This window comes from Echinops telfairi, unplaced genomic scaffold (assembly GCF_000313985.2).
Source record: "Echinops telfairi isolate 266 unplaced genomic scaffold, ASM31398v2 ScPeMD7_7468;HRSCAF=8506_0, whole genome shotgun sequence".
NCBI classification, from domain to species: domain Eukaryota; kingdom Metazoa; phylum Chordata; class Mammalia; order Afrosoricida; family Tenrecidae; genus Echinops; species Echinops telfairi.
Window position 1 is genome coordinate 67,983,760 of NW_022111369.1, and position 14,687 is coordinate 67,998,446.

At 41.4% G+C, this 14,687-nt stretch overlaps 1 non-coding gene across 1 annotated transcript; it reads right to left on the reverse strand.

Annotated features, from left to right (window-relative positions):
• Positions 1-202: 202 nt before the first annotated feature.
• On the reverse strand, positions 203-338 carry LOC115873404. Its single transcript, XR_004048401.1, has one exon. It is a non-coding gene; the product is annotated as a small nucleolar RNA SNORA42/SNORA80 family (small nucleolar RNA).
• Positions 339-14,687: the final 14,349 nt, after the last annotated feature.

Below are 14,687 nucleotides of genomic sequence, written 5' to 3' on the forward strand. Positions count from 1 at the left end.
GAGTCTTGTTTTCAACTAATTCCTTCAATGCAATTTGGACTTCTTTCAGTACCATGGTTTCAGATCACATGCTATCTCTTCAAATGGTTGAATGTCAACTAGTCCTTTTTTATATAGTGGCTCTCTGTATTCCTTCCATCTTCTTTGAATGCTTCCATATCGTTCAATTGTGCCCATAGAATCCCCCCCACAACCTCCACCCCATTGTACAACCTGCTTCAATGCTAGAAGCCTATGGGCTAGGAGGTGAGGCAGTGGTTCCATGCTATGGTCTGCTCTGGCATGGGACATTATGAGATGCCCATGGGGCCAGGCCTGCCATAAATCCAAGCCCATAGAATCTTTTATTATCTTTTAAAAATCATTTTATTGGGGGCTTATATAACTCTCATCACAATCCATACAGGCATCAATTGTGTAAAGCACATTTGTACATTTGTTGCCTTCATCATTCTCAAAACCTTTGCTCCCCAGTTAAGCCCCTGGCATCAGCTCCTCATTCCCTCCCCGCTCCCCATTCCCCCTCCCTCATGAACCCTTGATAATTTATAAATTATTTTGTCATATCTTATGCTGTCTGATGTCTCCCTTCACCCACTTTTCTGCTGTCCATCCCCCAGGGAGGAGGTTATATGTAGATCCCTGTAATCATTTCCACCTTTCCACCCCACCCTCCCTCCTTCCTCCCAGTATCGCCACTCTCACCACTGGTCCTGAAGGGATCATCTATACTGGATTCCCTGTGTTTCCAGTTCCTATCTGTACTAGTGTACATCCTCTGATCTAGTCAGATTTGTAAGGGAGAATTGGGATCATGGTAATGGTGGCAGAGGAAACATTTAGTAACTAGACGAAAGTTGTATGTTTCATCGTTGCTACACTGCACCCTGACTGGCCTGTCTTCTCCCCGCCACCCTTCTGTAAGGGGATGTCCAATTGCCTACATGTGGGCTTTGGGTCCCCACTCCACACTCCCCCTCATTCAAATGATATGATTTTTTGTTCTTTGATGCCTGATACTTGATCCCATCAACACCTCGTGATCACACAGGCTGGTATGTTTCTACCATGTGGGCTTTGTTGCTTCTGAGCTCATAGAATCGTTTAATCTTGCAACCTGAGGCTTGAATTTTTCTTCAATTCTTTCTGCTTAATGGATGGATGCTGAACATGCCCTTCCTTTAGGTTTTCTAACTCTGGGTCTTTGCGCATTTCAGTATAATATTTTTACTTTGTCGTTTCAAGCTGCCCTTTGAAATTTTGTGTTCAGTTCTGTGACGCCATCATTTCTTCCAGTTGCTTTAGCCACTCTACCATGAAGAGCAAGTTTCAGAGTCTCTTCGGACATCCATGCTGATCTGTTCTTCTTTCCTGTCATTTTAATGACCTTTAGCTTTCTTCAGGGAGGATGCTCTTGATGGCCTCCCGCAGCTCATCAGGTCTGTGTTCAATGTGTTCCGTGAATCAGATCTGTGCCTGATACAGTGAACCCTCGTTTATCGCGGTTGATTGGTTCTAGACCCTACCGTGATAAATGAAATTCCGCGAAGTAGGATTCCTTATTTGTAAATCAAATATTTTCGTAGTTAGAGCATAGAGGACATGAAAAAACACCCTTTAGTCACCATTACACTCGTATTACCCAATTTATTAAACGAAAAAGGGAAAATACAGTAAAACATTTTGGACGTTACAATGATCATTTATTATTTATTATATTATTTATGGCATCAAGCGTGTACAGTATGAGCCAATCAGTGGCAGTAATGACCGAGCATGCGCTGTTACACAAGAACCGCGATAGAGTGAAGCCGCGGAAGTCGAAGCGCGAAGTGGCGAGGGTTCACTGTATATATGAAAGGTCATTTTTTGCCTCCAGTGGACTTGTTTTAAGTTCCTTCAACTTCATCTTATATATGAGCCCATGATGGTCTGTTCCACTGTTGACCCCTGGCCAACAGCGTTTGGGTGTTGATATTGAACTTCTCTTTCATGTCTTCTCACAGATGTAGTCAATTTGATTTCCGTTTATTCCATTTGGAAAAGCCTTCTTTTGTGTTGCTGAAAAAAAAGGTATTTCCAATAAAAAAGTCATTGGTCTTGCAAAATTCTATCATGCGATCTCCAGCTTCATTTCAACACCAAGGTCATATTTTCCAACTACTGTTCCTTCCTCTTTGTTTCCAACTTTTGCATTCAAATGCCTGATTCTTATCAATCCATCTTGATTGCATGCTTGATCAATTTCAGACTGAAGATGTTGGAAAATCATTTCAATTTCTGCATAACTGGCTTTAGTGGTTTGTGCATAAATGGAAATAATGTGCATAAAATTTGAATAACATAGGTTAGATTTCTTTGTATTCATGCAAATGTTATCCTATCCCAGACAGGATCGTGCATCAAGATAAATCTTAAAATGTTGTTTTTGGTGATGAATGTGACACCATTTTTCTTGGATTTGTCATTCCCAGTTAGTAACCTGATTCAAAATGGCCAATACAATCAGTTTCAGCTCATTAATGCCTACGATGTTGATATTTATGCAGTCCATTTCATTTCTGAAAACCTCCCATTTTCTTAAATTTATACTTCATGCATTCCAAGTTCCAGTTATGAATAGCTATTTACAGCCTTTTGTCTCATGTTGAGTTGTGCCACATCAGCACAGGAAAACCCCCAAAACTCCATCCACATCATCATGGTCTGCTCTACGTGCGTGGGACAGCTCTTCCTGCCATCTTCTGGGTGCCTTCCGACAGAGGGATTTACCTTCTGGCACTGAGGTTATCGGTGTCTACCAATAGTCTGCTGTTCTCCATGAGGGTTTCAGTGGCTAATGACTCTGAATTGGACCGCAGTCTATTCTCAGTCTGGAAGCTCTGCGGATCCCTGTTTACCTTGGGTAACCCTTCTGGTGTTTGAAATACCCATGACATCAGTTCCAGCATCACAGCAACATGCAAACACCACACTGCGACAAACTGACAGGCCGGCTGTGGCTGGCAGGTGCTGTCGGGTTGCGTCCAGCTCATAGGTACCCTGTGCACAACACAATGAAACACTGCCTGAGCCTACCATAGCCTCACAGTGGTTGTATACGGGAGTCCGTTGTTACAAACACTGTGTTAATCCATCTGATTTGGGTCTTCCGCGTTTTAACTGACCCCCTTCTCCAGGACCTGGTCTTTCCTGATAAGATAGCCAAAGTGTCCTGATAAGATACACTCTCTCCATCCTTGCTTCTAAAGAGCATTCCGGTTCTATTTCTTCCAAGAAACATTTGCTTATTCTTCTGGGTCCATGGTGCTTTCAATATTCTTCATTAGCACCATAATATAAATATACTACAAAATAAATAAATTAAAATTTGCTCTTTTTTTATCCTGGTTTACTTTGGACACATCATTGGGAAAGAGAAGTCACTGAAAAAGGAGATACAGGATAAAATATTGCTACAAAATAATGGAAACATATATTAAACAAAAATACCAGAAGTGGGAAGCCACTGAAATTCTCCTAGCACAGCTCTAGCTACTATTAATTAATGAGCTGGTGCATTCTTCGTGTGGAAAATCATGTCTTAGTGCAACTTCCCTACCCTTTTTTTCATCAGTGCAGTTTTCAGTTGTCTTAAAACTTCTTCCTATTAAGCCCCCATGATCATCCTATGTCCTTTGAGAAAATCTTTCAAGATTATCCATTTGGAATTAACCAAAAAGAGTTATCATAGCATGCCGCACTGGTCTCTCTTCCTTGAATTGGTCTCTGCAGTCTAATCAGCCATCCTGATGCCACTTGATGCATCTGAAAACTGTCATTTTCTGTGGGCAGCATTCCTTAAACATATCACAAAGCTTCGATGTCCTCTTGAGTTTTGTTAAAACTGTGATGTCAGCCCTGTACTAAAATAGTTCTTTTCCATGGCACAAATTGTATCTTTTTTTAATTATCATTTGAAGTCATCCCGACTAGATTAAGACAAGTGTATTATGAGAGAACTGTCTACAGCCATCCACCAATCACAGAGACACACTTTAACATGTTTTGTTTAGGATAAGCCCTTCGTATGTTAACGGACACCCTAGTAGTTACGCTTTCTTACCCTGGCATTTGATAAAAAGCCTGTGAAAATGGGGGAAACTGTAAATAAAATGGATTGACGCATAGCTGCCACCACAGGTGCAAACATATCAAGATGGTGTAGGACTGAGAACATTTTCACTCTGTCGTATGTAGTGTCTTTCACCAGGACTCCGAGCAGACTTAGCAGTGTTGAACATCAACAGCAAAACGAAGAAATCCTGGGAGGAATTGTGCTCCTATGGACTTCTTCAGAAATCATGATATTCTCCTTTTCAAAATATTTTTAAAAATCAATTCTTTTCTGAAAAGGAGAAACGCTCTGTTTAAAAATGAAACAACAACAACAACAAAAACCAACCCAAATCTTTTCATTGTGAATTGGGTGAAGGTTTATAGAGCAAGTCAGTTTTCCATTCAACAATTCATACACACTTGGCACTGTGTTTCAATGCAACCCCACAATGTAACATCAAATATCCTATTTCTTCTCCATGTTTCTTGCTTCCATTTCCCCATCCCTCCTAATCCCTCTGGACTTTGTCTTTGCATAAAAGCTGCCCTTTTGATCTCAAATGGTAGATGATTCTAAGATGTGCATTTTAAGCTTCTAAGGGGCACAATAATCCTAAAAGGTATGCCTATTTTTTGGCTTAAAACTTTGCACTGGAGTGAGTTCATTTCCAGACCTAGGGCCATAGTCTTGGGGGTTCTAACAGTCTCTATCTGACCAGTAATGTGGTCTTTTTTTATGATTTTGAGTTTTGTTCCATGTTTTTCTTCTACTTTATTCTGGATCTTTGAATGTGATCCCTTTCAGAGTAGCTGGTAGTGGTAGCTGGGTACCGTCTAGTTCTTCTGGCCTTGGGGTCATCGAGACTGATGACCACATGGTTTATCAGTTCATTAGACTAATGTCAGTACAAACATTTCTATAGAAAAGGGATGGAATGGATTTGAGTTCATGAGGGAAGAACTAGACACCCAGTAATCCTAACACCTGTGCTAGGTGTCTGTGCACCTTCATTAGTCTTAAAGCACCTCACACACCAGAAAACTGAATTTCAGAGAAGGGAGGTACCTGCCCCAGGCCATACAATGGTAGCACACGAAGCTAGCATTCTAACTACAGTTCATCTGACTGAAGAGTGTTTTTCCCCCAACACCCCAGCTCAAAACAACTAAACAAAATGATTGAGCACTTTTTCAGACACTGTTTTGGCACAAAAGACATAGCCGTCTACATTCTAAGATGTCCAAATCATCATTTGGGATATTTAGGATAGTTTAAAATATCCTTTAAAGGTCTAGAGGGCACTGAAGAAAGAATGGTGTTATCACATACTGTAGTCATAAATTAACAGATTGTACAATCCAGAGATTTTCTTTTTAAACTTGCTTTTCTAAAGCTCACTAGAACCAGGGCAATTTTCTTTATTTCAAAATCAAATTGGAAGGCATGAAAGACGGAAAGGACATGTAAACACTCCGTGATTTTAGAAGGGCCTGATGAATGCTTAATGTTCCATAAAAGTTCATTTCATGATTCATCCACTGCCCCACAACCCCAAACTGCATTACATACCAGTAGATAGCAGAGTCCATTTGTATAATAATTTCTAGTGTTATCTTTAATCAAAGAAAATGGTGTCCATTGCAAAGATTCCCCCACAAAGCCAGCAATCCTTATTCTACCCTTCTCTTAACCCCCAAACTTCCAAAGGCTTTGTAGGAAAGTTTAAGGTGACCCTAACTACAATTCTCAAGCCCTTTCCAAGATTCTCCAAAGTTTATTTAAATAATGGAGTAAGATAAGATCATTCTTGAATATTCTCGAATAGATATATCATTAACACCTTCATTTTGCATCCTTTCTAAGGGTAGTATAAAAATCAATGACAAACTAAGGAGCCTGAGTGGCACAGTGGTTAGACACTTGGCTGGTAACTGAAAGGTTGACAATTCAAACCCACCATACGCTCCATGGGAGAAGATGTGTCAATCTACCTCTGTACAGATCTATAGCCTCAGAAACCAGTTCCATTCTGATTTATAGGCTTGCTATGAGTCACACTTGAGTCCATGGCAGTGGGAAGGGTCTTAATTTTTGGTCACATTCTAACCTAAAGACCAAAGTAAGTATCAACACCCCAAAAACAATCTGGGTAAAATCTACTTTAAACCCTGTGGTTCCTGGGGGGGCTTAGCTAAAATGGGGAAATTAGCAGTTTTAATTCTCCTAATACATATCTTATAGTTCTTAGAACCTCAAGCTTATAATTGCCAACATTTTAGTCAAAATCAAAACTTAATTTTTAAAAATGTATTCCAGTCCCTTGCCAGGTGCTTTCTCATGAATACTTTAAAAGTGGGACTTCTGAGGGCTTTGGAGCCCCCTGGTGATGCCTTCATTCATTTATTGTGTTTTTATTTGTTTAATTATAACAGTCTTAGTGACAGGATTCACATATCATGCGGTTCAGTAATTTAAACATATTAAAAATGATTGTGCAATCATCACCACAGTCAATTTTAGAACATTTTCTTCTTTTTTGTACTTATTATTAGCTCCCCATTTCTCACCAACTTCCCTTACCATAAGCCCAAGAAATTGTTAATCCAGATACTATCTCGATAGATTTCCCTAGCCTGGATTTCAAATAAAGAAAAACATACAAAAAAGAAAAAATAACAAAACAAGACATTGGAAAACCCTAGTTGAAAGATAATAGGAAATAATAAAAACTAGAACAAATTTGAAATGACTCAAAAGGAAGAATAAATGATGAGTTATTAAGTTCTAACCTAACTACGTCTACACTGGTCCCCTTTCCAATGCATTTTGTCTAATAGGCTATTCATATCCCCAGGCATGGTCACAGGGATACACTGTAGGCTTAGTCCAAGTAGGAACAATGCAAATGGATTTGGGGCTTTCTTTATCAACCATAACCTTCTTCAAACTGATGCACAGAATTTACTTTCTGATACCATTCCCTCCTCTGATCTTGGATTGTGTTGTTTACAATACTTGAGTCATATAGACTTATGTGCTTCTTCATGTAGACTTAGCTGTCACCTTACTTAGATGGTGGCTTATTTTAAGACAAACCTTGAAGACTCCAGATGCTGTGAAGAAAGCTGATGGTGCCCAGCTACCAAAAGATATAGCACCTGAAGCCTTAAAGACCTGAAGATAAACAAGTACCATCTAACTGAGAGACAGCAAAACCCACATGGAAGAAGCACACCAGCTTACCCCTACTCGATCGCTGAGGACAAAGGGGGTGCAATAGCAAAAATGGTGAAGAAAGCAGATTGTGCCCAGCTATCAAATGATACAGCTTCTGGGTCTTAAAGCCTTGAAGACAAACAGGCAGCCATCGAGATAAGAAACAACAAAACCCACAAGGAAGAAACACACCAGCCTACCCCGACACGAATGCTGAAGACAAAGTGGGTACATAAGCAAATGCGATGAAGAAAGCTGATGGTGCCAAGCTGTCAAATTACACAGAACCTGGGGACCCACATGCTGGAAGATAAACAAGGGACCATCTAACTGAGAAACAACAAAGCCCACATGGAAGAAGCACACTAGCCTGTAAGATGACAAGGCAGCGAAGGGATCAGGTATCAGGCATCAAAGACCAACAACAAAAAATCATAACATTGTGAATGAGGGGCAGTGCAGAGTGGGGACACAGGGCCCATCCGAGGGAAATTGGACATCCCCTTGCAGAATGGCTGCGGGGAGTAGAGGAGCAAATCAGAGTGCAGTGTAGTAACGATGAAATATGCAATTTTCCTCTCGTTCTTAAATGCTTCCTCCCCCCCACTACCATGATCCCAATTCTACCTTACATATCTGGCTGGACCGGAGGATGTACACTGGCACAGATAGGAACTGGAAATACAGTGAATCCAGTACAGATGAACCCCCCAGGACCAGCGGAGAGAGTGGCGATAGCAGGAGGGTGGAGGGAAGGTGAGGGAGAAAGGGGGAACAGATGACAAGGTCTACATATGGCTTCCTCCCTGGGGGACGGACAGCGGAGAAGTGGGTGAGGGAGACGTTGGATGGGGTAAGATATGATAAATAATAATTTATAAATTATCAAGTGTTCAGGGGGAGGGGGATTGGGGGAGGGAGGGGGAAATGAGCTGACACCAAGGGCTCAAGTGGAAAGCGGGTGTTGTGAGAATGATGAAGTCAACATATGCACTAATGTGCTGGACACAAATGATGTATGTACAGGTTGTGATGACTTGTATGAGCCCCTAATAAAATGATTATTTAAAAAAAAAGACTCCAGATGCTATTCTTTTTTGATAGCCAGACACCATTTGATTTCTTCACCACATTTTGCTGTATCATCCAGTAATGTCTTTATGAAGGCATGAGGTAATAGGGCCATGTCATAAGAACTAATGGCTTTAATTAAGTGGGAGCTCAAAATCCATTTATGCATCTATGGTTTATATATGTCCCTGGTCCACTTTGGAGACATCACTATCCTTACCTTGGGGAGCATTATAAATCATCCTCATGGGGCATATGGTATTATTGATATTATCCTTAATTCAAACAGTATTATAGAATTTCAAATACTGTTTGGAAAAGGAAAGTACACATGTACAGGACAGATTTTTAAACCAAAATACATGGATTGTTGACCTGAACAGATCAAAACTCAAGTGACTAACACGACTTATTCAAACGATGAGGGTGGGAGAGATGGCAAAACTTTCAACAATGCTCATTCACAAAGATAGGACCGTGCGTGTTAAAATAAGACGTGTTATAAAAAAGCAAAGGGAGTACACAAATAGCAAATATGTGCTAGAGCCCAGCCACCATTCATTGAGTAGCTTGCGATCCAAACCAAAGTGCAACAACCGCCAACTGCATAAGCTGTAAGAGCAGGCGTCTGTGCTTCTCGCACAAGGGTCTTTCAGCGTTAAGTCCAAGGGAGCGCTTCAGTTCCTTAAACCTGCTACACGTGACTCTAAGGGAGTCCAGTTGCTCAGCAGGGTTGCTATGAGTCAGACTGAGTCAAAGACCCCGAACAGCAACAACGTGCTTTCCATGCAGAGGAAAATTGCAGAGGATTCAACACTGAGACGACTGCTTTTAGATTCAACACTAAGATGACTGCTTCTAGCCTGACTGGTCAAGATTTCTGCCGGACCACACACTCTCTCCACAAGTGCGCTGAAACACAGAGCAGGGCATAATTGTAACTTTAAATAGAAATTATCTTTGTGGGGGTAATAATAATGTTATGGGCATCATAATGAAATTATATCAAGCATAAGGGATAGAAGATAGTGGGAAGGAAGAGGGAGGCAGAAATTTTGCATCCATATGATAAAGGAACAAAAGAGATGGGCAGAAACTAAGCTAATGGGGAAAAGCGAGAAATTAACACCAAAAGGCAATAATACTTTGGAAACATTTCCTGGAAAATAGCTATGGATTATTTCAAGTTTTACTCCAACCTAGGGCATTTAGTGTCACTGTCTTATACAAATACTCAAGACGTGTGTATTCTGGTATTTAAAAGAAAAAGAAGCACTTCTGATAGTTCATTAATTCCTGCCATTGAATTTTTTAAGACTTTTTAAAAAGTCTTAAGATTCATAATAATTATAAAAATAGTATAGAGATTTCCCATGTATCTCTCATGCGCTTTCACACAATGATGAATACCTGACATAACCATAGCAATTGTCACAACCAGTGGGTACAATATTATTAACTCAGGGACAGATCTGATTTGAATGTCAGTTTTTATATGTGCTACTTTTTCTCCTTTGTTTCTCTCTTTCCTTCTTTTTTTGGGTGTGTAGTGGTTCTGGGAAGTTTTCACCCATGTGTAGATTCAAGTAACCAACACAATAATCAATATGTAGAAATATTCCATCACCATACACACACACACACACACATACCCCTTCACATTTCAGCTTAATAGTCGTACCCTTCCCCCACAGTGCTGAAGTCCTTGAGTGGTGCAAATGCTTAATGGGTAATACTAAGTTTGGAGGTTCAAATCCATCCAGAGGCAAATAGGAAAAAGATCTGCTGGATTTACTTCTGAAAAATTAGCCTCTAAAGCCCTATGAAGCTCGATTCTATTGTGACATGCAAGAGCTCACCATGAGTAACCGCTAGTTTGGGTTCCCTCAGAACACCACCCACTGGCAACCACTGACCTGTTCTCCAGGACTGCAAGATTATTCTATAAATGGCATAAGACCGTCATATAATTCATAACCTTTTGAGATTAGCTTTTTGAACCAGTCCTTGAGATCCATGCACGGATTTTGTAAGTTCCAATGAAGCAGAATTTTAAATGAAGCTTTTAAAAGATTTAAATCTGAAGTTAAAAATACAATATCTTGCCATCAAAAACTGATTGAATTGTTTTTCAAATGTACTCATTGGAAAATAGATTATTCTGAATAACTCATTTTAAAAATAAAAAAGGAAAGAGGATGGAAATGTGTAATTTGGCATGAACTTAATAGCTATTAATAGCACTACTTTTTCAGAAGTGATTAAGGAGAAGACATAATTTTGGCAAATGTTTGCAGGCAAAATTCACACAAGAGCTAGTTTCATGGAATCTTGAACTTGATGAAATGCCAATTACTGCAATAATTTTCTGTCATTAGGACCACTGACTCTGAAAGAGCAGGCCTGCTTAGCCATGTCCATCACAACTGAAGTGACTCATTTGTATTTCTATTAATAGATGCTTATTATTATTTCTCTCAGGAGCCCTGGTGATGTAAAGGGTTACATGATGGGCTACTAACCTCATTGGGTTGCTAACCGAAAGGTCAGTAGTTTGAAACCACCAGCACTCTGCAGGAGCAAGACGAGGCTTTCTACTCCTGTAAAGAGCCACAGTCTAGGAACTGCCCTCAGGGGCAATTTTTTACCCTGTCCTATTGGGTCAACATGAGTTGCAATTGATGTGATGGCAGTGAGTCTGAGTCTGATTACTACTCTCAGAATTTTAAGGGCTTGGATTTTAAATATTGTATGTAAATCCTTCCGTAGGCTAAATCTTAACCAGAAAACAGTCAATTCTTCATACCAAAAGGCATTTGTGGTTATACAAGGAGAAAAAATAAATCAAACAAGGGAATTTTCTAGAAGGCTCTCTTTTTAGCATTAAAAAAGTTTCAGAAATATGGTAGAAAATAATGTACAAAAGTGACTGAATTGCATTTTACATAGATGTAAATAGGAATGTACAATCAGTTTTTGATGGTAAGGTATTGTATTTTTAACTTCAGATTTAAATCTTTTAAAAGCTTCATTTAAAATTCTGCTTCATTGGAACTTATAAAATCCGTGCATTTTACATAGATGTAAATAGGAATGCCCTGCAAAGACAGTCGGAAGTGAAAGTAACATGTGCATGAATGAAGTCCCCAGCTAGCATCTTTCCAGTGCGAGGAGGCCACTGTCAGTCATTCTGTCGGCTGATGTAGCAGACGTCAGGCCTCAGCCATTGGCTCTGAGCGCACTCCGCTCTGAGCTCTTTCTTCCATTTGTGGCTCCCTCGCCTCACCATTCACAAGTCCCCTTCTAATGTTGCCTGGGGCGCCTCTAGGTGGGCCTTCATCTTGAGGAGCCCCAAGGTGTATGTTAGTGTCAGGCCCACCCCTGGTGGCACTTTTGAAGATCCCGAAACTGTATTAACCCTGAGAACATGGTGAGGAACCAGGAGTCTTTGCCACGATCCCACCCACCCCCTAACCACTGCCCTGAGTTGACTCTCCATTGTCCCAAAGCAACTTTTAGGGCAGAATAGAACTTCTTCATGGGGTGCTGAGACTAAAACTCTTAATGGCAATCAAAAATCTCATCTTTTTCCAGAGGAGTGGCTGGTGGGTTTGAACTGCTGACTTTGTGATTAGGAGCCCAATGCAGAGCTCAGGACACCACCTTGTTTCCTATTTTCCTAGGCCCCTGTCAAAGCTCGCAGTCTTCCTGTGCACTCATATGTGCAAAGGCACCGTGCACAGTGAGGCTCTTTTCCCAGGATGTGCAAGGCCCAGAGATGCAGAGGGAGCAACTTTGGGGGCAGCTATTGGACAGATTGCCCCAGCAGCTAGACTAAGGCTCTCTTAAGGCAAAGAGAACAATCATAAGAACAGTTGTGAGCGTGAGCAGGGCCGGGCACTGTTTGGTTCTATGTACATCAAGAACATGTGAGCCAGAACCCCCTCAGGGCACCTAACAATAACAAGGCAAGGAGGTTTGAGGACATACCTGGAGGGTATGTAGGGGGGCGGGGGTTGGGGGTGGGGGGGTATAGCAGTCTTTCAAGAAGACAGGCAGGGGCTGCAGAGGCACATCCAATCATATTAGGTGTTCCAGTAGCCTAAAACACGGGGCACTAAGGAAGAGAGCACGACAGTGGCCATCCAGGGAGTAGACAGGACCAAGGAAGTGTGGAAGCAGACGACCAGAGCCGGAGGAAGGCTTTGATGGGGAGGGGCCACAACAGAGTCCCTGTTAATGGCACCTAAGCGCAAATTTTAAGCTTGATTTCAGAAATAAGGTAAGGAGGAGGAAGTGGGGCACTGGAATTGCTGGAGAGGTTACTGATATAGGCGTTTGAAGCATGTGGTCCCATTTACCCCTCACCACAGCCAAGCAGAGTAACAATGATTCAACTCATTGTGCAGGAGAGGTTCCAGAAGCTATTAGGTTTTGCCAGAATCACACAGGGAGCATGTGGGCCAGTCAGAATTTGGCTCCAAAGATGCTGTTAATTGCCATCAAGTTGGCTCCATGCATGCGACCATATGCAACAGATCAAAATGTTGCCTGGTCCTTCGCCATGCTGGGGTCCACTGTAGTGACTGTGTCATACCATCTCACCGAGGGGCTCCTGACTCGTTCTTGGTGACCCTCCCTAAGCATAATACCCTTTTCTAATGACCGATCTGTCCTGATGATTGTGTCCACGTAAGCGGACCAAAGTCTCCCCTTCCTCACTCCTAAAGTGCCCTCTCCTTCTAATGCTTCAAAGATACAATTGCTATATTCACATTGTCGTCTCTCGTCCTTGTGATTTCGTTAACATAGAAATCTCTGAGAAACACAGATCCCAATGCAGTATTTCTCTATGTGCCGCTTTTCCTCCCTTTAAGTCGCACTGTGTCATAAATACAGGGTCATCTCTGGCATCTAAATTTGCCTCCCGTGGCTAGGGGGTGAGGGTGGAGTCAGACCCATCTGTGGATAGTATTTGGAGGCAGCCAAGAGGAAAGAAGAGTGTGTGCTAGTTACATAATCTGGTGTCAATTTGGGACTTGAGAGAATTAAGAGTGAAGGGGTGGAGTCTAGTCTGTCAGTCAGGTCATAGCCAATGAGGTCTCTGTGTAGACATGGACTTCTCCTGAGAACTCTGGGAAATCCTGGATTTTTCCTCCTTGGAGGCGGGAGACATTTTCTCTCTCCCTGCTCACTCTCTTGAAGACTCTCTACTGACAAGACATATGGCGCTTTGCCCTGGGAGCTGGAGAAGCCACATGAACCTACCCTGATGCAACCAGAACTCTGGAGCCAGAGAAGCCACTTAGAGACCCCTGCCAGCACTGAGATGCTTACAACGCCACTGGATCCACAAGACTTCAAACCCACTGGCCTGTGATCCTCTTGCATTTGACATCGTTGCATGTATTTTGTGACTCTGAAGAGGACTTTTTAGATTGGTATTGGATATATGGGCTAATACTGAACTTATGGACTTGATCTGGACTGGGCTGGGATGCTTTCTCAATATTCAATTGCTCTTGTATATAAACCTCTTGCTTTTATACATATGAATGCCTATAAATTTGTTTCTCTGGTCTACCCAGACTAACACAGAGTGCTAGATGAATAAGCCAGATGTCAGTCTTCAAGGGGTTCCCAAAAGATGTGAGTGGGCCAAAGCAAAGGGCAAAGCTCCGACTGGGGCCTGAGTCCATTTAGTGGCCCATGTTGGGTGCAGGAAACAACATTGTTGGTGAATTTTCACAGTATACAAGGCATCCCACAGACACACAGTGGGGTGGATGGCCCTCAGAGGGGACCAGCTTCAGACCTAAGAAATTGGGAGGATTACATGTAAACATACACATGTAGTTTTAAATACAGCTATTCATTGCAATTCTCTTAAACATTTATATTTCATTTTCAGTGAAACCGAGAGCCATGACCATTCAAGTGATAGTCTCAAATTTCCAGTCTAAATCTTATCTTTCAATTAAAAATATCTTATATATCTATAGCTCATAAACATTGTCAAAAGAAAATCATAATATATTGTTGGACCAATTCAAGCTCATAGCAACCCTATAAGACAGTGCAGGTGTGCTGCACAGAGTTTTCAAGGCCACAAACCTTTCCCCAAATAGATCGTCTCATCTTTCCTCCTCAGAGCGCCTGTGGGGTTCAACCCGCCAATACTACAGTTTGCAACCGAGTCCTTAATCCCCGTACAACCAGGCTCTTTCCTTAACTGTAAGCATTATGTAAACACTTGTAGATAAAAATATTATGTCAGCACATTTAAATAAAAGTGTATTTG